Below are 26,507 nucleotides of genomic sequence, written 5' to 3' on the forward strand. Positions count from 1 at the left end.
AGCAGCCATCTAGGATACTCCACTGGTCTCACCCCTTCGAGAGCAAGCAAGAATGAAGAAAACTAAAGATAAAAGGAAAAGATTAGTCCAAAGGACTAATGGACCACATCTATCACGGCCTCCACCAGACTGTGTCCAGTACAACTAGATGGTGCCCAGCTACGACCACTGACTGCTCTGACAGGGATCACAACAGAGAGTCCCAGACAGAGCTGGAGAGAAATGTAGAACAAAATTCTAACTCAAAAAGAAAAAGACCAGGCTTGCTGGCCTGACAGAGACTGCAGAAACCCTGACAGCATGACCCCCGGACATACAGCTCTGTATTGAGGTCACTCCTGAGGTTCACCCTTTAGCCAAAGATTGAACAGGCCCATGGAACAAAGCAAGACTGAAGGGGCACACTGGCCCTGGGGCAGGGGCTGGAAGGCAGGAAGGAACTGGAAAGCTGATAATGGGGAACCCAGAGCTGAGGGGGGGGAGTGTTATCATGTCATGGAGTTGTTAACCAGTGTCATACAACAATGTGTGTACTAACTGTTTTGTTTGATTAGAAACTAATTTGTTCTGTAAACCTTCACCTAAAGCACAATAAAAAAAAAATTAAGGACACATTTGCAAAACTGTAATACCAAGTAAGAAACATGTGAGCAGTTACATAAGTAGGTATATATGCTATATGGGTATGGGAAGGTGTATGGGAATACATGTGAGTGCATATATAGGTATAAACTGTGGGCATATGTATATATGTTTGTCTGTGCTGCATATATATTCATATATACAACAAAGCACATAGGGGGCACAGTTAGGAATACTTCCTAGACATATCCAAACACCTTGTGGGACTGAGTTACTGGGTTTAAAGGCTCAAGACCATAGTTTCGTGGGACAACTAGGTGAACTGGCATAACCTAATTCACAAAGAAATGTTTTATAATCTAGTTTGGTGACTAGCATCTGGGGTCTTAAAAGTTTGCAAGCAGCCATCTAAAATACAACTATTGGTCTACTCATATGGAGCAAAAGAGAATGAAGGAAATCAAAGGCTCAAAGAAGAAACTAATCCATGGGACTAAGAGCCGACATGAACCACAGCCTCTTCTAACCTGAGACCAGAAGACCTAGATGGTGCCCAGCTACCACCACCAACTATACCGACCAGGGAACTGACACAATAGAACGCCCTGGATAGATGATAAGAAAAATGTAGAACAAAACTCAAATTCCCAAAAAAGGCCAGACCTACTGGACCAACAGGAACCACTAAGACTATCCCCCTAAGATAACCTTTGAACGTGGCATTAAAGCTATTTCTGCAGATCATCTTTCAGCCAAGTAATACACTGGCTTATAAAATAAACTGTATCACCCGTAAGTAATGTGGTCCCTTAAACAATGAACTACATGAGACCAAATGGTCAACATGTACCCAAAAGCAAAAATGAGAAGGCAAGGAGGGGCAGAGAAATTAGGTGGCTGGAAACAGAGCACGCGGGGTGGAAACGGTAGGAGTGCTGACACACTGCAGTGACTATAACCAATGTCACCAAACAATCTGTATATGAATTGTTGAATAGGAATCTGATTTGCCATGTAAACTTTCACCAAAAACACAATAAATTATTTTTTTTTAATTAAGGACATAAATTTAATTCACTTATGGGTAAAGTTATTTTCTGACAATAATGAATGAAAACAAAGCTACTTCACCCCAAAATAGTGTAGTCATTTAACAACTCTGTGCTCTAGGCTACAATGAAAACTGCTAAAAAAAAAAAAAAACAGATAAAGGAGTGAACCAAAGAAACTCCATCTCTACCACTGGAAAAACCAAACATTGAAAAAACACGTCATTTTCATATATGAACAAGAGCGCATGCTATAAACAGGCAGCCCCACTCTCACTGCCCCCGGCTTGTTAAATTTACCTAGTAAACTCGCGTAGTTCATTTCCCATGATCTTCACTCATTTACTTAATGGTTTTGCCAACGTTTGGACAAAGGCGGCCACCTGATGTTGCTCCTACGAGGCCATTCTTTAGACCGCATCGCACTTTAAAATGAGGAACGCCCTAACTAGATCCTATCAGTTGCCGTAGAGTCGATTCTGACTCATGGTGGCCCCATGCGTGTCACAGTAGAACTACACTCCACAGGGTTTTCAATGGCAGATGTTTTTGGAAGGATATCACCAGGCCTGTCTTCCCAAGTACCTCTGGGTGGATTCAAACCATTAACCTTTTGGTTAGTAGCTGACCACTTAACAGTTTGTGCCATCCAGGGACTTACTGTCTCACACCTGCCTCTATGACTCCTATTATAGTAATCCCTTTTGAGGGCATCTTGTGAGCCCATTGGCCACTTTCACTGAAAACTACACCACCCCTTCAGGATTAGTGGTAACACTACCATCCAAGCTATAGCTGATTAGACCAGGACCAATGAGAGTTTTGGTGAGCGAGAAGAATACAGGAGACTATCTACTAGTAGTCTAAACTGAGGGCAGGAAAATACAGGAGCTATGGGAAAGTCACATTTGGCCACGTACATACGAAAGTAGAGAAAGCAAAGGCGTTCTACCAAGGAGAGGCACAAAGAGACAACCAAGGACATGTATGCGGCCCTGTAAAGAATAAAGAATAAATTTAGTGCAAGATGATGGTTGAGTTCTGATTTCAAGCCCTTCTGCAGCTGCTACGCCTGGAGCCTTATGATCAGCTCCCATTTTTACGACGTTATCTAGAACAGCTATGTCTTGATCATGTGCCCTATATGCCATGCAAACTCCAAACCTCCCCATCTGAATCTTGAGAACAAGGAGGTACTGCTCCACTGATGCACACTCCTCACCTCATCCAGGTGGCCTCAGTTACCATCCCACAAGAGGTTCTGGATACAGCTACCCAGTTATCACTGGTACTGGCATCTCCCAAGTGTCCTTACCCATTCACCTTTGCAATGACTCACTCCACAAACATTTAGTAGGTCTCTCCTATGAGCATCAGAGAGAGTTCACACCACCTGATTTCTGCTGTCTTAAGCTCTTACATATCCATTTGTTCTGACTTCTCCTTGTGCTCCCTGATTCTTACCTAGTTCACTGGACTTTTGACCATTCATCATTTTTACTTTGCCTTCTGATGTCCTCCTGCTTATCTGCCTAGTCTCTTGACTCATAACTTACCCTGACTCTTGGCATGCTCTGATTCTGGATTATTGCCCCAGATACCTTCTGAACTCATGTCCAACTGAGATTAACTTTCTGTGACTCCAACTCTTTTCTCTAGGGCTGATCCCATGGCCTTGCCTGTCCTGAACACCCCATACCTTGTCCCAATTTCCCCAAGAACCACCCCATTCCACTTCCAGCAATCTGTGACTCAACAGCAGCCACACCCACAGGTCTAGAGCGGATACTCCCACCACACTAGGCACAGGATTCTGCACAAAATAAGGAGCTAATGGACTTTGCCAGCAATTAATAAATCATATTCAAAGTGCCGGATTCACATATCACAGAACTCCCAGAGTTCAAATGCCCAATAATATCTAAAACTCAACTAGGATTTCTGTGACGCGGGGGCTCTCTTACAGAGATTGCGGCGGTAAACGATCTCCCGTAACAGACGGCATTTTAGCACAATAGCTAATTTAATCAATGTGTCTGACCAGAGCAAAAAGCTTTGGTAAGTTTTCCTCCTTCTCTTACAGTTCAAACACATAACACACCAAACTCCTTCTGCAACTCAGATTCTTGATTGGCCCAGGCCCCGGGGTGACCTTACCTCAAGACATCTGAAACCAAGGACTCAAGAGTGACTGTCTTCATTATGTGCATGAACAGCAAGTGGTGTTGGTTAGCAATTTTTCAACACTGCTCTATGAGGTGGCTCATTGTAACGCCCATTCTAAGGAAGTCACAAGTCATCTTGATTCCTTGCCAAGCACGGAGGCAGGAATAATGACAGGCTATCGCTTTAAGTTTTCATCTCTCATTAGATACTAGTTCCCTGAACCAAACAAGGCAAGTGCTCTTATGTGATGATCTAAGTAAGCTTGACAGTCTTCAAGAGAGTGACTTACACAGAAAGAGGAAATGGAATGTATGGCTAATTGCCTCCATGAACAACTGTCTCCTTTGCCATGAGACCAGAAGAACTGGATGGTGCCAGGCTACCATTAGTGAACATTTTGATCAGAGTCTACAGAAGAATCCTGATCAAAAGGGAGGAAATGCAGAACAGAACTTCAAATTCTCATGGAATCCAGACCTTCTCAGAGCCATGAAGGATGGATCAGCCCTGAAACTATTATTCTGAGATAATCTTTAAACTTAAACCAAAAATATTCCCTGAAGTCTCTATAAAACCAAACAATAGTTTAGCTTAACTGGTAAAGAACGTCTGTCTTGGAACCATTCCCAAAGCCAACTCTTCAGACAGGGATTGGACTGGAACATGGGATGGAAAATGATACTGGTGAAGAACAAGCTTCTTGGATCAAGTAGACACATGAGACTATGCTGGCATCTCCTGTCTGGAGGAGAGCTGAGAGGGCAGAGGGGGCCAGAAGCTGCCCGAATGGACACAGGGAGAGAAAGTGGAGGGAAGGAGTATGCTGTCTCATTAGGGGGAGAGCAATTAGGAGTGTATAGCAAGGTATACATAAATTTTTGTATGAGATACTGACTTGATTTGTAAACTTTCACTTAAAGCACAATAAAAATTAATTTAAAAAAAAAGAATGTCTGTCTTGAGCCTTATGTTCTTTTAACATCTATCTATATGAGATCGAACTGACAACAGAAACTTGAAAAATTAGATAGGAAACTTAGAGGGCAGTGGGTTTATGTTAATCAGGGAGGAACAACTCAGAAGAGGAGAGTGAAAAACGTAGCACAATTCAAAAAATATAATCAATTATCACTGAACTGTACATGTATAAACTGAATTGTATGTTTTGCTGTGTGTATTGTCAACAACAAAAATAAAAAATTATTATAAATAAAATGCCACAGGGAAAAATAAAGACAATAACTTTTAGCAGGTAACCCTGCCTGCCACACATCTCCTGGATCTAACCTAAATATTAAATTCATCTTCTATCTTCGCAGGCTATGAGTATCAAGGGGTCAAAAGGAATCAAGATATGAAAGTGGAGTAATGTAAAACCGTTGACGTCAAGTCAATTCCAACTCATAGTGACTCTATAGGACATAGCAGAACTGCCCTATAGGGTTTCCAAGGCTGTAATATTTGTGGGGGCAGCCTGCCACATCTTCCTCCTGAGGAGCACCTGGTGTATTCAAATCGATGACTTTTTGGTTAGCAGCCAACTGCTTTAACCAAACAGGAATAAACAGAATCTGGCCAGATCCTGAGTATATGTGTTATAGATTGAATTGTGTCCCCCCAAAATATGTTATAAATCCTAACCTTTGTGCCTGGGTTATAATCCCATTTAGGAATGAGTTTTCTGTTATGTTAGTGAGGCAGGACTGGTGTAGTATGTGTTGAGTTAATCTCTTAGAAGAGATAAAAAGAACATAATAGGCAAGCAGAGATGAGGGAAGACAGATGCCAAACCACAGGAAGATTACCCAGAAGCAAAAGCCCAAAAAGACAAGGACCTTCTTCCAGAGCCAACACAGACAAAAAGCTTTTCCCTAGAGTTGGCACCATGAATTCAGACTTGTATCCTCCTAAACTGTGAGAAAATAAATTTCTTTTTGCTAAAGCCACCCACTTGTGGTATTTCTGTTATAGCAGCACTAGATAGGAAACCCTGGCGGTATAGTGGTTAAGAGCTATGGCTGCTAACCAAAAGGTCGGCAGTTCAAATCTAGCAGGCACTCCTTGGAAACTCTATGGGGCAGTTCGACTGAGTCCTATAGGGTTGTTATGAGTCGGAATGGACTGGATGGCAACAGGCAATGGATAGCACTAGATAACAACACGGAGATCAGAGTCCGTGTTAGGACTGCGCACCTACGACAAAGGAAACAATTCTGGCCCCATCTGCACTCACTGATGCCAAATGTAAAGCCAGGGGTGAGTCTCTACTGAAGTCAGGCAAGGTTGGAGAACTGCTAGTTCAGAAGCAGAGGAGGTAGCAGGTCTGGAAACCAAGGAAAACAGCCAAGACCCTTGCTACTCGAAGTGTGGTCTATGGGCCAGCATTGTCAACACCACCCAGAAGCCTATTAGAAATGGAGAATCTTGGGCCCACCGCAGCCCTACTGAATCATTCTCTGTAATTCAACAATAGCCCCAGGTGACTAAAATGCACATTCAAGTGTAAGAAGTGCCATTTAGGCACAAGGGTATCCAGGGCCTGGCATGAACTCTGGGTACAAGGAACACAAGTGTACCAAGTAAGAGCCCTTCTACGGGAAAGGCAGTGTGAAGCAGAGGAATCGGGTAAGAACTGCAAAGCCAGTCAGAACCTGGTTCAAATCTAGGGTCAACTACTTACTAAGGATGGAATCTTCAGCAAGTTACGTAACCTCTCTGAGTTTCAATGGGGATGTTAATTATACCTTACAGAGGACAAAACCTGCAAGGCATCTAAACTAAATTCTCCATAAATACTGGTTCTTCTTCCCTTCCAAAGCAGACACCAACCCAGGAGAGCTGCTTAGACCCTGTAACTGGGAGAGGTGCATCAGGGACACCTGGGAAAGGTAAATTAGGACACCTGGCAGGGAAAACTGTCCAAACTAAATGAGGATTAGTCCCTCCAACAAGGAGATCCTGACATACCTATTGCACAATCTTTTTCAACAAGAGGGACTCAATGATATTCATAAATATGAAAACCGCAGGGCATCAGAGAAATTTTATTTCTAATTTTATTAAGATGGTCATCCACTGCCCTGAAAGGGAACACAACGGTGAATCCCTGATGGAGCAGGAGGACAGTGGGATGCAGATCTCAAATTCTTGTAAAAAGACCAGACTTAATGGTCTGAATGAGACTAGAAGGACCCTGTGGGTTATGGTCTCAGACCCTCTGTTAGCCCAAGACTGCAACCATTCCCAAAGCCAATTCTTCAGACAGGGATTGGATGGGGCTATAAGACAGAAAATGATACTGGTGAGGAGTGCGCTTCTTGGCTCAAGTAGACACATGAGACTGTGTGGGCAGCTCCTGTCTGGAGGCGAGATGAGAAGCCAGAGGGGGACAGGAGCTAGCTGGACTAGACATGTGGAACAGGGAAATACAGGGTGGAGAGGAGGAGTATGCTGTCTCAGGTGGAGGGCAGCTAGGAGAATATTGAAAGGTGTGTGTAAATTTTTGTATGAGAGACTGACTTGATTTGTAAACTTTCACTTAAAGCACAATAAAAAAAAAAGATGGTCATCCAACATTCCAGTATTGTTCATAGGAACATAATGAAAACCATGTACATAATTTTAAATTTTCTAGTAGTACATTTTTTTAAAGGTAAAAAAAATTAATTTAACCCAATATACCCAAAGTATTATTATTTCAACATATAATCAATATACAAAAAAGAAACTCCATTGCCATCAAGTCAATTCCGACTCACAGCAACCCTACAGGACAGAGCAGAAGTGCCCTACAGGGTCTCCAAGGCTGTAATCCTTTTTTCTTTTTTTAATTGTACTTTAGATGAAGGTTTACAAAACAAACAAGCTTTTCATTAAACAATTAATACACATATTGTTTTAGGACATTGATTATCCACCCCATAGTATGTCAACACTCCCCCCTTGGATTCCCCATTATCAGCTTTCATGTCCCCTCCTGCCTTCTAGTTCTTGCCTGTGGGCTGGTGTGCTTCTTTAGTCTTTTTTTGTTTTATGGGCCTGTCTAATCTTTGGCTGAAGGGTGAACCTCAGGAGTGACTTCGTTACTGAGCTAAAAAGGTGTCTGGGAGCCATACTCTTGGGGTTTCTTCAGTCTCTGACAGGCCAGTAAGTCTGGTCTTTCTTTTCTTTCTTTTTTTTTTTTTTTGTGAGTCAGAATTTTGTTCTACTGCTCCTCTAGCTCTCTTCGGGACCCTCTATTGTGATCCCTGTCAGAGGAGTCAGTGATGGCAGCTGGGCACCATCTAGTTGTGCTGGACTCAGTCTGGTGGAGGCTGCAGTACTTGTGGTCCATCAGTCATTTCGACTCATATTTCTCTTGTGTCTTTGGTTTTCTTCATTCTCCCCTGTTCCAGATGGGGTGAGGCCAGGGCAGTATCTTAGATGGCCGCTCACAAGCTTTTAAGATCCCAGATGCTACTCACCAAGTAGAATGTACAACATTTTCTTTACAAACTATGTTATGTCAGTTGAGCTAGATGTTCCCCGAGGCCATGGTCGCCACAGACCTCAGTCCAGTAATTCAGTCCCTGAGGGAGTTTGGATGTATCTATGGAGCTTCCATGACCTTGCCTTTTGACAAGTTGTACTGGCTTTCCCAGTATTGTGTACTGTTTTATCCTTTACCAAACTTACCACTTACCTATTGTCTATTTAGTGTTTTTCCATCCCTACCCCTCCCCTCCCTTGTAACCATCAAAGATTGTTTCTTTTTGAGTGTAAACCTTTTCACGAGTTTTTATAGTAGTGGTCTCATACAATATTTGTCCTTTTGTAATTGACTTATTTCACCCAGCACAATGTCCTCCAGATTCATTCAGATGCTTTGCAGATTCATATTGTTCTTTATCATTGAGTAATACTCCGTTGTGTGTATGTGCCATAGTTTTTGTTTATCCATGCACCTACTGACAGGCATCTAGGTTGTTTCCATCTTTTTGCTATTGTGAATAACGCCGCAATGAACATGGATGTGCATATATCTACTTCTGTGGTGGCTCTTCTTTCTCTAGGATATATTCCTAGGAGTGGAATTGCTGGATCATATGGTATTTCTATTTCTAGCTTTCTAAGGAAGTGTAGGAAGGAGCCCTGGTGGCGCAGTAGCTGAAAGCTACGGCGAGCTAAGGCTGCTAACCAAAAGGTGGACAGTTTGAATCTACCAGCCGCTCCTTGGAAACCCTATGGGACAGTTCTACTCTGTCCTTTAGGGTCGCTATGAGTCAGAATTGACTCGAAGGCAACAGGTATAGAACGGGTAAGGAAGCGCAAGGCTGTAATCTTTACCGAAGTGGAATACGACAACCTTCTCCTGCAGTTGGTAGGTTCAAACCTACAATCTTTCAATTAAGAGCCAAGCACTTAACCACTGCACCACCAGGGTTCCTTATAATCAATACAGAAAGCTATAAATGATACTTTACATTCCTTTTTATTCTACTAAATCTTCAAAACCGGTTGTGTATTTTACACAGCACATCTCCTTTACTGAGCAATTTCAAATGCTCAATAGCCACATGTGGCCAGTGGCTCTCACAACAGTCAGAGCAATTCTAGACATAAAATACTTTTTCCTGGATCCCTGGTTCCTGTCTCCACTCAGTCTTCTATCACTCCAAATCCCAGCATGCAGGATATGAGTATCTAGTCACTGCCAAGCAAACAGAGGAAGTGCCGGGAAAAAGACCAGAAAAGAGGCTTTTGCTACCCTAGCAATTAATCGAATAGATTTACTGCTTATTTTCCATATTTTCACAGTCAAGTTTTGGGTTTTTTTTAAAACTTTGGTAACACAAATTATACCAATGGATAGATAACGTAGACTACAGTCACTCACCAAATTTTTCTTGGAGCAAAGATAGTTGAAGTACAAGATTTTAACTATGAAATTCAAACAAGGTTCTTCAACTACAAGTTAAAGTGCAGCCAAAAAGGAAGAAATACCCTCTTACATGTTTCACCCACTCGTAACCAGATATAGAGCAGCTGTAGCTGAAGAACTACAAAGACTGTTAGGGGTTGCTGAGTTGATGTTTGACTCATAGCAACCCAATGTGACAGAACAGAATTGCCCCACAGGGTTTTTTCTAGGCTGTAGTCTCTATGGGAGCAGATCACCAGGTCTTTTCTCTCACAGAGAGGCTCCTGGGTTCAAACCGCCGACCTGTCAGTTAGCAGCCAAGCACTTAATGACTGCACCACCAGGTCCCCTGACAAGGTAGGCAGCAGAGGCTAATTCTAAGGGTTCTCTTGGTCAAAAACAAACTTCTGTTTGCAAATGAGGCAAGGAAGGACGGGAGAAACAATATACTGCAACTCAGAAAAAGACTGTTAAGGGCCAACACAATTATCCTAATATGGACAGGCTGAGGAACACAGAGCAACAGCTCACATTTTAGGGAGGACTTATTGTGTGCTAGGTACACTGCTAACCACTTTATGGGCATTGAATCGTCATAACAACCCTCAAGAAAAGTATAGCTTAGAGTTTAAGCAACTTGTTCAAAGTCCCACAGGTACTAAGCAGCACAACTGGGACTCCAATCCACTTGATACCAGCACCTACCTAAGCTTTTAACCACTAAACCAAACGCACTTCTCTCTTCAATGTGTGCGTAATTATCAGCGTCTCTCTGTCCTCACCAGGAAACATATCCTCCTGATCACAAGATGTCAAAGCAGCTTCCACATAAGAGAATTAATTACACCACACCTACTGCCTAACTATTATAACAAGCCATAATATCTCAATATTAATCTCAAGACTGTTGCATTGTTGCAAAAATTAAATACTATAACAATAAGCCAATATCATTCAGGGTTAGGCAAAGGCAACTGAAAATCTCTGCAGCCTTAGCACCGAGATCTACCTAGAACACAAGGCATAAGCAGTCCTCAAGCTAGAGAACTCAAGGTACCTCTCCCATTCTTGCTGCTAAATCAGCAAAACTGCTTAAAACTAACTAAGCAATGAGTACCTATGTGAAAGCTTAATTTGGATAACTGACGTTTTCTGGTGTACATGATGGATTACATGCCATCAAAACACATATGGTAAATAGTGGAAGGCAGAGAGAAAGTAAAATTAGGATATAAACAGTCTTGGATAAGGGTTCAGAGTGCTTGGGTTCTAGATCTGAACCTGATGATCTTCCTCACTCTTCCCCTCCCCACCCCACATATTTGAGCTCAGACAGAAAATGAGATAATTAAGTATCTGAAGTAATTCAAGCCATGTGATCCTCTAAAACAAAGAGCTCTGAATTTTCTAACCCACTAAGCTTTTCAACAATCAACTTCTTATTATTCAGATTCCTAGACAGAACTTGTTCCTCACAGAAGATCATCATACCAAAACCCATTACCAGCCCTATGAGTCAGCCTTCAGAAATTAAGAGCCTGAAATGTTGGCAAGGGTGTGGGGTCATTGGAATCCTTATCCACTGCTGGTGGGAATGCAAAATCAGACAGCCATTGTGGAAAATAATGTGGTGGTTCCTCAAAAAACTAAAAATAGAACTACCATATGACCCAGCAATTCTATCCTAGGTACATACCCAAAAAACTTGAAAGCAGAGACTTAAAAAGAGACTCGTACACCAATGTTTATTGCAGCACTATCCACAATAGCCAAACGGTGGAAACAACCTAAATGCCCACCATCCGATGAATGGATAAACAAAATTTGGTACATACACACAATGGAATACTACTCAGCCAGTAGGAAAAATGAAGACTTGAGTATGGATGGAGCTTGAAGACATTACGCTGAGCAAAATAAGCCCATCACAAAAGGACAAATGCTGTATGAGCTCACTTATATAAAAAGCCAAGAAAAGGCACATGTATACAGGCCAGAGTTTATTAGTGGTCACTAGGGACAGGAGAGGGGGTGGAAAGGGGGCTAGGCAGTGATAGAAAAATCACATCGATTAAGGGTAGGGTTGTAATGCTGTTAATAAGTCATACACCTGTAAAAAGTTGAACTGGCAAAAGTTGTATAATAGACACATTTACAATGACAAAAAGAATAGCTGCTTAAGCTGTTTATATACAACCGAACAAAACACCTTACGGAATATGGTTACTTGGTTTGGCGATCTAGGGCATGGTTCTGTGGGACATCCCAGTTAACTGGCCTAGTAACGTGTTTTGTGCTTCTGTTCTACCTCGTATTTTGCTGAGTAGCACCTGGGATCTTAAAAGCCTGCAAGTGGCCATCCAAAGAACAAAAATTGGTCTCTATTCACCTGGAGCAAGAGGGGAAGAAAGAGTCAGGAATTGGAGGAGGATATGAAATGTGTGGCTGTCTGCATGAACAACTGCCACCTTTGCCATGAGACCAGAAGAACTGGATGGTGCCCGGCTACCATTACTGAACATTTTGATCAAAGATTCTGTAGAAGAATCCTGATCAAAAGGGGAAATGCAGAATAGAACTTCAAATTCTCATGGAATCCAGACTTTCTGGAGCCATGGAGGATTGGTGAAACCCTGAAACTACTGTCCTGAGATAATCTTTAAAATCTTAAACCAAAAACACCCCTGAAATCTGGAGGGCATTATGCTGAGTGAAATTAGTCAGTTGCAAAAGGACAAATACTGTATGAGACCACTATTACAAGTACTCAAGAAAAGGTTTAAACACAAAAGAAAATATTCTTTGATGGTTACATAGGTAGGAAGGGAGGGAGAGAGGTATTCACTAATTAGATAGTAGACAAGAACTATTTTAGGTGAAGGGAAAGACAACACACAATACAGGAGAGGTCAGCACAACTGGACTAAACCAAAAGCTAACAAATTTCCTGAATACAACTGAATCCTTCAAGGCCACAGTAGCAGGGATGGGGGTTTGGGGATGATGGTTTCAGGGGACACCTAGGTCGACTGGCATAACAATATGTATTAAGAAAACGTTCTGCATCTCACTTTGGTGAGAGGTGTCTTGCGTCTTAAACACTAGCAAGTGGCCACCTAAAGTGCATCAATTGGTCTCAACCCACCTGGAGCAAAGGAACATGAAAAGCACTAAAGACATAAGGTAAACACGAGCCCAAGAGACAGAAAGGGCCACATAAACCAGAGACTATATCAGCCTGAGACTGGAAGACCTAGGTGGTGATCAGCTACTACTGATTACTGCCCTGACAGGAAACACAACAGGGAATCCCTGACTGAGTAGGAGAATGGTGGGATGCAGACCTGAAATTCTCGTAAAAAGACTAGACTTAATGGTCTGAATGAGACCAGAGGTACCCTACAGCTTTTGGTCCCCAGACCCTTTGTTAGCCCAAGACTGGAACCATTCCCAAAGCCAACTCTTCAGATAGGTATTGGACTGGACTATAAGACAGAAAATGATACTGGTGAAGAGTAAGCTTCTTGGCTTAAGTAGACACATGAGACTATGTGAGCAACTCCTGTTTGGAGGTGAGATGAGAAGGCAAAGGGGGATAGGAACTGGTTGAATGGACATGAGGAATACAGGGTAGAGAGGAGGCGCGTGCTGTCCCATTAGGGGGAGAGAAACTAGGAGTACATAGCAAGGTGTGTATAAGTTTTTGCATGAGAGACTGACTTGATTTGTAAACTTTCACTCAAAGCACAATAAAAAAAAAAACCCTGAAGTCTTCATAAAACCAAACAATTGTTTAGCTCAACTAGTAAAGAATGTCTGTCTTAAGCATTATGCTCTTTCATGATCTATCTATATGGGATCAAATTGACAACAATAATTTGAAAGATTAGATAGGAACCTTAAGGGGCAGGAGTTTATGTTAATGAGGAAGGAACAATTCATAAAAGGAGGGTGAGAATGGTTACACAACTCAAAAAATGTAACCAATGTCACTAAATTGTACATGTAGAAACTGTTCAATTGGTGTATGTTTTGCTGTGTATATTCTCAACAACAAAATAAATCAAAGATAGGAAAAAAAAAAGTAGGGGTCTGTGTCCCAAAACAACCTTCATTTTAATCACCTTGGTTTTATCCAGCTGTTATCTTTAGGTCTCTATGGTCTGGAATATGCCTGGAATCTCTAATTACAGGTAAAGTTGCCAACAAAATCTAACTGAAAACAAAAACCTGCATCATCAGGCCCTAAAGACCATGGACTAAAGTCATCTAAGATACTTCACTGGTCTCACCCTGTCTGGAGGAAGGGAGAATGAAGAAAACTAAAAACACAAGGAAAGATCAGTCCAAAGGACTAATGGACCACAAGTACCACAGCCTCCACCAGACTGAGTCCAATACAACTAGATGGTGCCCGGCTACCACCACGGACTGCTGACAGGGATCACGATAGAGAATCCTGAACAGAGCTGGAAAAAAAGGTAGAACAAAATTCTAACTCACAAAAAAAGACCAGACTTACTGGCCTGACAGAGACTAGAGAAACCCTGAGAGTATGGCCCCAGGGCACCCTTTTAGCTCAGTAATGAAGTCACTCCTGAGGTTCACCCTTCAGGCAAAGATTAGACAGGGCCATAAAATGCGAGACTAAAGGGACACACCAGCCCAGGGGCAAGGACTAGAAGGCAGGAAGGGGCAGAAAAGCTGGTAATAGGGAACCCAAGATGGAGAAGGGAGAGTGTTGACATGTTGTGGGGTTGGTAACCAAAGTCATAAAACAGTACATATACTAACTGTTTAATGAGAAGCTAGTTTGTTCTGTAAACCTTCGTCTCAAGTACAATTTAAAAAAAGATACAATCTAATGACCACCAACTAAAAAAAAAAATGACCACCAACTAGAGGCTACTTACTAGGGAATACTTGGAATGGCTAAAAGGACCACTCTGAATTTGCCTAAAAATTGCTTATTTTAGTCTCCAGATTTAAACAGAATTTACTCTCCCCTTCCCCCCCGCCCCCCTAAGTCTGAAACAGAATTCAAAACGTCTTGTCTGTAGAAAATGTTTTCAAGAACCCTTTAAACTATATTTATTGTTGGAACAAAAGACTTTTCTCAGCATCACTTTCAATTTACTTTGATTTCCTCATCCTTTTCAAAGAATAAATGAAACAAAAACATCTTTTATTCCTTCTCCGTTCCCATGTGTATCCTTACCCTAGTGCCAAATAAAATTGTCTAAGTCTTTTGAACATGCTATTTCTGGTGCTGTCTCCAGTGTTTTTAGATACAGATTCTCCTCTCTCTATGCTGACTAAGTTAGGAAAACCTGGTTAAATAAAAGGGCCCTTACTCTATCTCAAACTTCACATATGTCTTCACCAATGGCCTCCTCTAACCTCAAACAGCAATCATTTCTTTGCTCACTGGCATCCACTTGTGCCCTCCCTCAGGCTCCTCGTCCAGCTCCACACCCCTAATATGCTTTCCACGGTTTCTCTTGTCCACAGACCATGCTCCCCCTTCCCTTAGGCAGAACAGCCTAGTGGTAAGGCCATGGTTCAGATCCTGCCTCTGCTACCATTCATGGAGACCTTAAGCAGGGTCTTTGTCTCAGTTTCCCCACCTGTCTGACCTCAACTTGTTTTGAGATAACATGTAAAGGGCCACCACATATTGCAGCGACTGCAGGTGTCAGTTACTAGTATCATTTTCTACCTTTCTGGAGATGTTTTACTCCCCACTTTCTATAACATGCATCTGAAGTTCCTCAGTCTCCCCTTCATTTATGGTTTTTATAACATAAACCATTATCTTACAACCCTGTTGCCGTCAAGTCAATTCCGACTCACAGTGACCTTAAGAATAGAGTACAACTGTCCCATAGCGTTCCAAGGAGTGGTTGGGGGATTCAAAATGCCAACCTTTTGGTTAGCAGCTGTAGCTCTTAACCACTATGCCACCAGAGATTATTATCTTATAACCCAACCCAACGCTGTCGAGTCGATTCCGACTCGTAGCAACCCTATAGGCCAGAGTAGAACTGCCCCATAGGACCCCCAAAACCAGGTGCCATCAAGCTGATCCCAACTCACGGCGACCCCATGTATGCCAAAACTTTGTTCCACAGGGTTATCAATGACTGATTCTTCAGAAGCAGACTGCCAGGCCTTTCTTCTGAGGCACCTCTGGATGGACTCGAACCTCTAAACTTTCCATTAGCAGCCAAGCAGGTTAACAGCTTACACCGCGGATGAACTCGTAAATGGGAGCCCGAACTCAACCCTTTTTACTCTTTTTTATATCATCTCTATGTTCTATGCTAATTACTCCCAATCTAGACCTCTAGCCCAAACAGCCCTCCTAAACTCCAGTCTGACAAATCTGAGAGCCAAAGGACACCATGGTGCTCGGGTCCAGATCCAAAACTGATGACCTTCCCCATTCTCCTTCCCCCACTTCACACTCCAAACCTGAATTCACCTTATCAAGGCCCTCCACCTCTACCATCTACATCTATTCTTCCTTCTGAATTCTCTAGTTCATTATCTCAAACACAAAAACATCCATCCACCACACAGCCTCAGACAGCAACCCTGGAGACATCCTCTACTCCTCCCTCTCCATCACTTCCCACATCTAATCATGGACTACCACACACACACCCCGGCCCCTGCAGCAGTCACCATCCACCCCTCCACTCACAATACCTTGGATCAAGCCCTCACCATTTCCCTCCTGGAATGCTGTAGTGGTTCCCTCATTTAACCTCCCTGTCTCCAGCCTTAACCACCTCCATTCCTTCCTGCAACAGGACCTTTTAAACTAAAGGGAAGACTTTCTGCCTATACTGCCTACACCACAAAGGCCACACTGGAAGGGACTGTATGGAAGGCTGCCCTAAGTCTGGCCCTTGGTTGCCTTCTACCTTCATCTCGTATTGCTCCCACAGCCCACTCTCCCACTCCTACTCACAATACCACTCTCACAGTGCCGGCCCACTGCTGCTCCATCAGACTCTAATTTCTCTCCAAGTCACTGCCTGCCTCACATATCCTTACTGGTCTTTCACGGTTCTGCTCAGAAGCCAGCTCTGCAAGGGCTCCACCCTGGAGGCTTGCATTAGACGCCCCCACTTCACACTCTTGTCATGGCATCTGTATGCTAGATTTTTCTCTCTGGTTTCTTTTTCCCTCTGTACTCCTCCCCATGCCCCCGCCCCCATGCCCAGGACGGTGCCTGGTGCTTAATAAACAGCAAGTATCTACTGATGGGCTAAAATCATCCCCCAATTACTTTCCACTTCTCAGGCTCTCCTCCCCCCACACCACCATTATCTGTCGATTTGGTCTTCCCAACCCTGACCACCAATTTATCCTGTCGAAACACAGCTCTTTCCAAAATCTCTCCACTTCGTTGTTTTGATGTTGCTTAAATATTCTCCCTAACTTACAAGGTATAGAGGCTGAAGGATAATTCCAAAGATGGAAACAACATCAAAATTTGGGCAGTGAAGAAATCAGACAAATTATAATAATTTGTTTATACGCAACTAAGATTTCAACACAGATTTTTGGTATCACTTTCCAAAATCTCAATTCTATTGTTCGGCTTTTTAATAAACCTGGAGACAAATGTAAAAATTAAATAGCCCAGTGCTTCTGAAGAGGTGAAAAATAATAGCTGTAGAAATAAAGGATATGTTACCACTTGTAGTTTTTTGCTTCCAGTTTTGGCTAATTCAGATTAGTTCTGGGTTATAAAGCATGTCATCCCATTAGAGAGTGTTCTATTATCAGGAGCTCTCCCATGTGTCTTCAGACGATGTTCACTACAATCTCTTACTTGGGAAGCCTTAACTGCAGCTGACGAGGCTGAATCTTTGTAGTGAGCTACGGGCTGAATTTGTTTTCATTTAAAGTTTCAATTCTTATACACTTACCATCTGACCCAGCCATCCGACTTCTAAGTTATTTACTGGAGAGAAATAAAATCTTAGTGTCACATAAAAAACCAGTATGCAAATATTTAGAGCAGCTTTACACACAACCACTGCAAACTGGACACAGTCCTAATGTTCTTCAACCAGTGAATGGATAAACAAACTGGGACATCCACACAGCGGGATACCATTCCGCAATCAAAAAACCAAGTATCAATACAATACGGATAAATCAGAAATCCATTTTGCTTAGTGACAAAAGCCATTTATATAACATTCTGGAAAAGATCAAAACTACAGGGACAGAGAACAAATCAGTAGGGCCGGGGTGGGGGAAAGAGTATGCCTAGAAAGGGACAGCAGGGAGAAATTTTTTGGCGTGATAACCAAAAAAACCAAAGTAGTAGCCATCGAGTTGACTCCAGCTGATCATGATCCCATATGATTCAAAGGAGAACTGCTTTCCATAGGGTCTTCAATGGCTGTGATCTAGCAGCAGATCACCAGTCTTTTCTTCTAATGCACCTCTGGGTGGATTTGAACAGTTTTCATCACCCAGAGACTCCTCAGAACTGTTTTGTATCTTGACTTTCAGTTTCCCTTTTACAATCTTTTTTGAGGCACCACATCTGGGCAACCTCCCCTCAGGCTAGGAACAGCTAGATGAAATTCTACCGAGGATATGGGAAGGTTATTCAAAACCAACTAATGACAGACTGTATTTCACAGCAAAGCTCAAGGAAGCATTCAAGGGAAGAAATAAAGGGGATGGGAGAATACAAATTCTAAAGTTCTAGCTGTAGTTACGTGCCCTTAAGTCACTTCCAACTCATAGTGACCCTATAAGCCAGGGCAGAACTGCCCCAGGGGGTTTCCTAGGCTGTAATCTTCACAGGAACAGACTGCCAGGTTTTTTCTCCTGCAGAGGGGCTGGTGGGTTCAAGCCACCGACCTTTCAGTTAGCAGTCAAGCGCTTAACCATTGTGCCACCAGGGTTCCTCTTTAGTAGTCCTAAAAAAAAAAAAATACTCCATTGCCGTGGACTGAACTCCAACTCACAGCGACTCTGTAGGACAGAGTAGAACTGCTCCATACAGTTTCCAAGGAGCGGCTGGAAGACTGAAACTGCCAACCTTTTGGTTAGCTGCCGGGTTCTTAACCACTATACCACCAGGGCTCCTTAGTAGTCCTACTAAGACCCCCCCTTAAAAATGGGTGGGAGCAGGGAATCTCCGAAAAAAAGAGAGGGGGGACAAAGAGTCCTCCTGAACCACGTTAGGCTAAGAGCCTTGGATCCAATGTCCTTCTCACATGGAAAAACTGACACTCTAAAATAAGCAAATGACAAAAACAAACAAGGGTTCAATACCCAGTTACTCTTTCTTTCCAGTGTGCTCTCCTCAGCCAAACCAGCACATTCCTCCTGTGGAGGGGCATGGCCCAGCATTTCCTCTTTGGAGACAGCTGCAGGAGAGCTGGATCTCCAGGTGAGGCTGCCCCATAAGGTAACAGTAACAGCTCCACACAGGCCACACCAGTGGGTGCCACCATGTTCCCTCCTGGCCCTCCCAGGCAGGAACCCGCTGTTGCTTTTTTTCCCATACAGACACTCCCAGACCCAGAAACCTCCTCACCCAGGAGACCTGGGCCTGCTACATTGTTATGCCTCATCAGGAGATCAAACACCTGAGACAAACCTCAATCCAAGATGAGCTCATGATTGCTGCCCTGGAGAACCAGCTCTCCAACCTTCAACAGCATTTGCAGCTGGAAAGACAGACGGGCCTCAAATGCAAAACAAACGCTATTTTCCAAGAGACTTCTAAGGGGGAGGGGGAGGGACAGAGCTAAAAACCACCAACCAAGAGAGTTGGTAAACCAGAACATTCTCTCATATGCAATGACTTACAAAAAGGTATTTTAAACATAGGAGCAAGAAATATTCATTGCAAGAGGTTCACTGTCAAAGTTAAATAAAAATCACTGACTTTTTAAAGACGGGTAAATGACCAAATTCTGCAACAGCTTATTGTATTAAGCTAATTAAGGTTTATCATATTAACCATCTGAGGTTTAGTTGGCACTGAGGAGCAGAGGCAACTGTCACATATGGATCCCGGGCTGCTTTGCAAGCACATTTCTGCCACGGTCACAGGGAGAACCTCTAGCAGTCAAAAATGATGTAGAACTGAAAACCAATTTTAGCAGTGATTTGTAAAGAATTTTGTTCCATCACGCAAGCTACTTACTGGTATACCAGTCCAAGATTACATTTATCTCTATTAAATACTACAGAAAGTATTTTGCGCTAACCACGCACTCGTTTCCCTTTCGCCAGTTTTATCACACGGAATATGTTCTGCAGTCAAATGAAAAACCATTAAGACGATAAAAACCCTTGCGTACTTGACACCCTTCACTGCAGATATTCTGCCCACCAACCGCCAGCACACAGCTTAACCAATTCTAAGATTCTCAGCGCTTCTGAAAGACTCCATTCTGCTGAACACGGAGAGGGACAAAATACCCACTTCAAAGTAGAGCAGAAATTTATTTTCACATCATTTTTTCTATGGGCTCCTCTTGATTGCTCTCTTACCAACCAGCAAAAAGACAGAACTGGTTCTATCGGTGGTTGAGATCACGCTGGATATGATTCTGGAGCTGCTGGTTTCCTGTTTGGGGAAGTTACAGGAACCCCAAGGCAAAATATTTAGTGTTCCCCTGCAGGCTTTAACAGCCTTTGTTCTTCACTTTGTTACGCTCATTACTGCTCCAGCCTCTCCTTTTGGAGGGTACATGAAAAATGCCAGCTCGAATCTAACTGCAATCTTTTAAGGCAGGACGTATTTCCCACCACGCTTTACTGCAAAGCTCTGAGTTTCAAACAGGCATCCTTTCACAGAGGAAACCAGACTACCCGGTTTCCTTTTGGTATTATATTAGTATTCCACATTAAAATGTATGCCACAAATAATCCAATGGCAAACTCACTATCAACAGCCCCCAGAATCAATAAAAGACATTCCACCACTTGACTCGGAGTGAAAAGCCTTTCAGGTTAACACAGAGAGCAAGGTAAAAGAAAGGTGATAAACGAACAAAAGGCAAATCTACCTTCAGATTCCTTAAATCCTAAAAGGTGGCCAGGCTGCTGGGTTTGGTGAAGCCCTTCCCTTTCTTGAAACCATCAGGAAAATGCTACATGTGTGCAGCTATAGTCTTTATGCAAAACGGAGCATTCTCCACGAGGCCCTGATGCTACCAGTCTCTAAACTTGCTTCTTCCCAGGCCTGTATTTTCTAAGTGCCTAGACACATGCAATTTAATGAAGTCATCCTGATTTCGCCTTGATAGCAACACCAGCATAAAGTCATTTTAATGCCATTAAACCTGGATAACGTTGAGAGTATTTCTGCTCCACTCTCAGCCCAATTTCATCTCCACGGTACCAACCGTCAGTCTCTGTCTGAATGTATCTGCAAATAAATATTTAAAGTCATGCTCAAAATATCATATCTCACCTTGTGAACCTTGACCTTTTGGAAAGACTTGTGACCAATGTTCAGTTACTGTCACACAGTTGCATTCTCTGCAAACATGAAAGGGTTAAAAGCAGCCCCAGTCAACAGGCCTACAACGAAAAAAAGACAGCATGTATGCCTTGCAGCATCCCTGGAATGCATTTATGCTCATTTCCTAGAACAATACTGTTACCTTTCGGCCTTCATAATAGTGAGAAGTATCCCCAATACCCTTTACTAGCTTCTAAAATGGAAAGAGCACAAAATAGAACATACCCTGCAAAAGAAGAAAGCATGCAAAGTAGCATTCTCCAGCAACAAACAAACTACCATTACAAATCCATCAGTTCTTTTTGGTTTGGTTTTGTTAAAAACAGAAAAAAGAGAGAGACTGCAGAAACCAAGTGTCCCCACCCTAGCAAGGCACATTTTTTCTTTAATAAGGGTCATAAATCTCAGCTCCTTGTCCATCCCTTTAAGCAAAAGAAAAAGGCAGGAAAAGCCAAAGTAATTTCAGACCCTGCAAACCTGCACATTTTTTTCCTCTCTCCTCTACACAGAATCTCAGGGCTCCATTCGTCACGTACCAGTGCTGTGTGGTGTCTAAGTGTGCATTCACATACTGTGTTGGGATGGTACCTTCCTGCAAGCTCCTCTGCTTTTGGCTGCCATGAAGGGAGGAAGCTGCTATCCCACTGTAGTAGCTCAGTGACTGCATTGTGTTCAGGAGCTGATCTGCCTCAAACCAGTTTCAGCCGGTTCTGGTCACCCTACATAAAAAAGCTATGGCAACCCTCGCTGAGTTGCCAACAAGTCCCTGAAAATCATCAGCACAGGGGGATCTCGCTGGGGGTAGCTTTTCCGTTTTAGGTCTTCATGAGGAGAGGATGGTCATCGTGTGTCGTCCCCCCCGCCCTCCCCAAGCACACAGTCTTGGAAATGCTCACCTCACAAGCACCCCAGGGCTCCTCAGGCCCATCCCCCCTCCCCTCCACACCAAAGCCCACCGCAGACACTGTTTCCCCCTCCTTCTCCTTCCCCCACTTACCTCCCACAACCTGGCTCAGATCTTTGTGTACCTGTGTGTCTGTGTGTGTTCCTTGGGTTGGTGGCTGACAAAGAGCCCCCAGAAAGAAAATCTATGTGTATCTCCTCACACAAGATGCGTCGGGCTGCAGGAGCCGGCCTCGGCCTCCTAGCAGAGTGGTGCTGGTTGTTGACCAGGCTTCTCTCTGAGCCTGTCACCCCCACCCCACCCAGCCCCCTCCTCTCGCTCCCAGCCCTGTCACCACCAGCAGCAGCCCCCCCAGTCTCCTCCTCCTCCAACCTTCTCTTCTTTCAAGCACCTGGGGGTAGAAGTCCAAATCCCTTCACCTCAGGGAAACCTGGGGATGTCGGGGTGGAGTAGGGGCGCAAATTAGGGGGCAGGAGAAAGAGGAGCCCAGAGGCCTTTTGAAAATCCTCTGTGCCCAGCCAGCGCTGCAGGGGGAGGAAGAGAGCTCCTGCGCTCACGTGCCCCCCTTTCTGAACCTGTGGGCCTAGCAGAACCGGCTCATCCTCGGCCCCCCCAAGGAAGCTGGCGGGGTGCGAAGGCCAGCTGTCCCCAAGCAAGGCTGGGGCAAGCCACTACAGGCAGGCCACGGGGCCTGAGCCTCACGGGCGCACCCCAGCCCGCAAGGGTGGGCACGAGGGGCCGCGCCCCTGCTCTCCACGGAGCCCGCCGCCGCGCCCCTTCCCTCGCTGCCCTGCGCCCCTCTCGCCCGGTCACCTCGTTCCCCACCCGGCCCCGGAGGCAAACACCCACCCCCTGCCCGGGGTTGGCCTTCGCAGCGGTCAAGCCCGGCGTCTGGGCCGCAGCTCGGATGACCTTTGTTCAGCGCGGCGCCGCCGGCGGCTGCTGCTGCTGCTGCTGTCGTCGTTGCGGCGGCGGCGGCGGCGCTTCCATGTTACGGGCGTGTCATCTGCATTCCCGCTGCCGGGGTCTCTGTGTGTGCGTGTGCGGTGGAGCGGCCTCGCCGCCGCCGCCTCCCGGGCTCCGGGCTCCGGGGCCGCCGCCGCCGCTGCGGCCTCGCCGTGCGCCCGGCCGGCCCCGCGATCCCCGGGGCGGGCGCCGCGCTCTAGGCCGCGCGGCGGCGGCGGCGGCGGCGGACCCGCCACGCCGGGGCCTAGGCCGGGGGTGCGGGCCCGGCCGGGAGCGCGGCCGCAGCGGCGGCGAACAAAAGGGAGGCGAGCGAGGGGGAGGGGGCGCGGCGGGGGAAGGGAGGACCGGGAGAAAAGCGGCGAGAGCGCGACGCCCGCGCGGCCGCCCCAGCCCGAGAGCCGCACACCAAGCCCCGCCGACCTGCCAAGTCTCGCCCATACGGGGCTCTGCATGGCATTCGCCCCGGAGAGCGGGGTGGTGGTGGTGAGGGGACGGAGGGAGGGCTTCTCTAGTTGGAAACGCCATGTAGGCTCGCACCCAGTCCTTTCCATGGCCCCCAGCCGCGACTTACTCGAGTGGAAGGAAGCAAGGCCTCGCCAAAGATGGTTGAAAAGCCCGTGAGCCTCCACCCGGGATCTTGAAGCAAAGGTGGTGTTTTGTTATCCTCGAATGATGGCGAATAAGTAAGAAGAGAGGACGCTATCTTCGGATAAATAAAAGCTGAAATTCTCCCTGGAGGTGGAAGAAGGGGCTCTTGTAGTTAGTGGTTTGGAGCCCTTTTCGCCTTAAACGGAGCCACAAAAGAGTGGAAGACACCCCCTGGGGTGGGGAGAAAGCCCTGGTGTAAAAGACACACGTTTTGCTTGCAGAGAAAAAGCCACTGGGGCTAGATTGAAACATGGCATGTTCAGTTCATGTAGGTTTTTTGGTGGGGTTTTTCTTTTTTTTAAAATGGGGAATGATATTGAGTAAACAAGATGTAATAGCTAGGTCTTTAAAAGGGGAGATGGTGTATAAATGTAACAAGCATGCATTGTACATACAGCAGGTGGTCATAGCCTCCAGAACACAAAAGATACATATATAAACCCGCTAAAGGCCACAAAGGTGTACAATGGCAATACCTCCGAGAGGTAGACAATATAAAGATTTTCATTCCAGAGCAGATTTAACCAACCCTGTTTAACCAACCCTGTGTCCTGGTTCCCATATTGTTCACAGACGTTCACTCAATTGAAACGTTTTTAAAATGAGAAGCCCCACATGAAGCTAATTGTGCTTGCACTGGAAATAGGGCAAAATGGAAGAATCTGAAAAAAAAAAAAAAATGTCATCCTAACCTCTTAAAAAGGCTTCTTCCTTTTTTGATCAGACTCTGCAGATACTAATATTACTCAAGTAGTAATGAAGACTCCCAGCCTAGGAAGCATTTCTGTGTTTTATTGTATTTTAAATTAATTAGTTAATATTTGCAGTGTGCTAAGAAATTTTTTGTTTTTTAAATCTCAGTATGTATCTCCTTCCCATTTAGTCCATTGAGGAAGCCATTGTTCTCTGTTAGAGGGTCACTGTATGATGTAAATTGAAAGTAGCATTTTTGCTGTTTAAGACTTTTCATGTAAATGACCTGAATTATTGTCTCACAGAAGAGTTGTTAGTCTTTCATTTGGAACAGCAAATTGTTTGAAGTTGCACATAAATTGGAATACATATTTACACACGTTTAGAAAGACTAGTGTAGTCTGCACATGTTGCCAGCCACAGCACGGCATTTATCAGTGTTACAATATGATGAAATTGAAATTTGCACCTTCCTTTAGCTTGAAAACAGTGCCAGTACTCTGTGGGATCCAGTTTCAACTTTACCTGGGCTTGATTTCATTTACAAGGGAGCCGTTTTTCTTCCCCCAAAGGTGGGGCTTTATTAATATGCATATAAAAACATAATGTGCACTGAAGAGTATACAAGGACCTGCTACTTGGAAACCTTGATACTCCAGACGAATTGCTATACATGGAATTTCCTAAAGTTGGGACCAGAGTAAATCCTAGGTTTCATAGATTTGGAATCTTTGTTTACTTTAAATACTCTCTCCTGCCCCTCCCCCATTCCCTGCTCTCAGAATTGAAAGCATGTAAAACAGTGTTTGAATAGTTGCAAGAGTGGTGCTACCAAAACTATAGGCTGAACTGAAGAGTCTTTAGCTGTAGGACTTCCTGGTGGTTTCATAATGCCAAGCCCATTTGCAGCAGGTCTCTCTGTACAAAGCCCAAGGTTTTGGTCAAGCTTCAGCTGGAAGAGATTGTTTTAAAAGCACAATTCATCACTCACAAACAGCAACAGATAACATTGTATGTGCTTTTAAAACCATTAACAGCTCAAAGTAAAAGATAATGATTCCTTGCAAATTATCCCAGTTGCATTTTTACAAAGAAGATGTCTTTGCCAGGTAGACCTGTAGCAAAAGCAAAGCATCCATCTTAGTCTATTTCACAAAATCATGGAATTTCACAGCTGAAAAAGACAGCTTTTATTCTAAATTTTAAAATAAATAAATAAAGGACACTACCTTTCTTCTAAACAGTCAGTACAAAGGTCCATTCTATTATTCTCCATATGTAAGGCTACCTTGTGCACCACTCTGCTTTTGGGCAGCAATGGAATCAGTAATCCAACTACGCAAGCATGAAACAAACTATTACTGGAGTACTGTAGATAACGCAGGGTGGAACAAAGAAATCACACGATTCTTATGCCAAATAGAAACTAAAGGCATTCCAAATCCTGTGGGATTTTGTCGTTGCTGTTTTTATTGCTAATTTCATTGTGTAGTTTTCCCTCCAATCAGTATTGAAAAAGCTCAGCTTTTTTTTTTTTTTTAATTATTTTGTGGTTTGAACCACGTAGGTATCAGCCCGCACGTCATACTTTCCCTCCAAATTCCACCATGAAATTGGGAAATTCCTTTGTTAGGCAAAGCACACAAAAGGTGTGTGTTCCTGGAGAAAGGAGGGGAAAAAACTTCTTTATCTCTCCGTGAAAAAACCTTGAAAACTATTCCTAAACTAAGCAGCCCTGTGACTTGAGCTACACATGGAAGTTCAAAACTAAACTAGGCTTAGGGGTTTATAGAGCATTTCCTATGTTAAATGTGTTGACTTGTTTTCAAAGGAATTGTTACACTCTTCGACCCTAGGACTTCAAGCATTCAATCCTAGGATTTCAAGCTAAAGATTTGTACCAGCTAAAAACAGGAGGAAAAAAAATCTATTTTTTTTTAAAAACATCAAAATATTTAGAGGATCAGGATTTTATTTCTTTTTACTTTCAAAAAATATACCTTTGAAAGAAATCAGAACTAGATTTAAATTATGATTAACCCAAAAACAAAAACCCAGTGCCGTCTAGTAGATTCCGACTCG

At 43.9% G+C, this 26,507-nt stretch overlaps 1 protein-coding gene across 6 annotated transcripts in view; it reads right to left on the reverse strand.

Annotated features, from left to right (window-relative positions):
• The window catches only part of ZNF532 (zinc finger protein 532), a 134,002-nt gene extending 110,137 nt beyond the window's left edge, over positions 1 to 23,865 (reverse strand). For 2 of the 6 annotated variants that reach the window (XM_010586699.3, XM_064294458.1), the window contains exons 1-2: positions 22,968 to 23,168; positions 21,164 to 21,273 (exon numbers count right to left, since the gene is read on the reverse strand). The gene's annotated coding sequence lies outside the window, so the exon portion shown is untranslated. Of the gene's footprint in view, positions 1 to 21,163; positions 22,065 to 22,967; positions 23,170 to 23,655 lie in introns of those variants that run through there. The other 4 variants (XM_064294459.1, XM_010586709.3, XM_010586707.3 and 1 more) reach the window with 4 other exon arrangements.
• Between the last annotated feature and the right edge of the window lie 2,642 nt (positions 23,866 to 26,507).

The sequence above is a fragment of the Loxodonta africana genome, chromosome 11 (assembly GCF_030014295.1).
Source record: "Loxodonta africana isolate mLoxAfr1 chromosome 11, mLoxAfr1.hap2, whole genome shotgun sequence".
In the NCBI taxonomy this organism is placed as follows: Eukaryota; Metazoa; Chordata; class Mammalia; order Proboscidea; family Elephantidae; genus Loxodonta; species Loxodonta africana.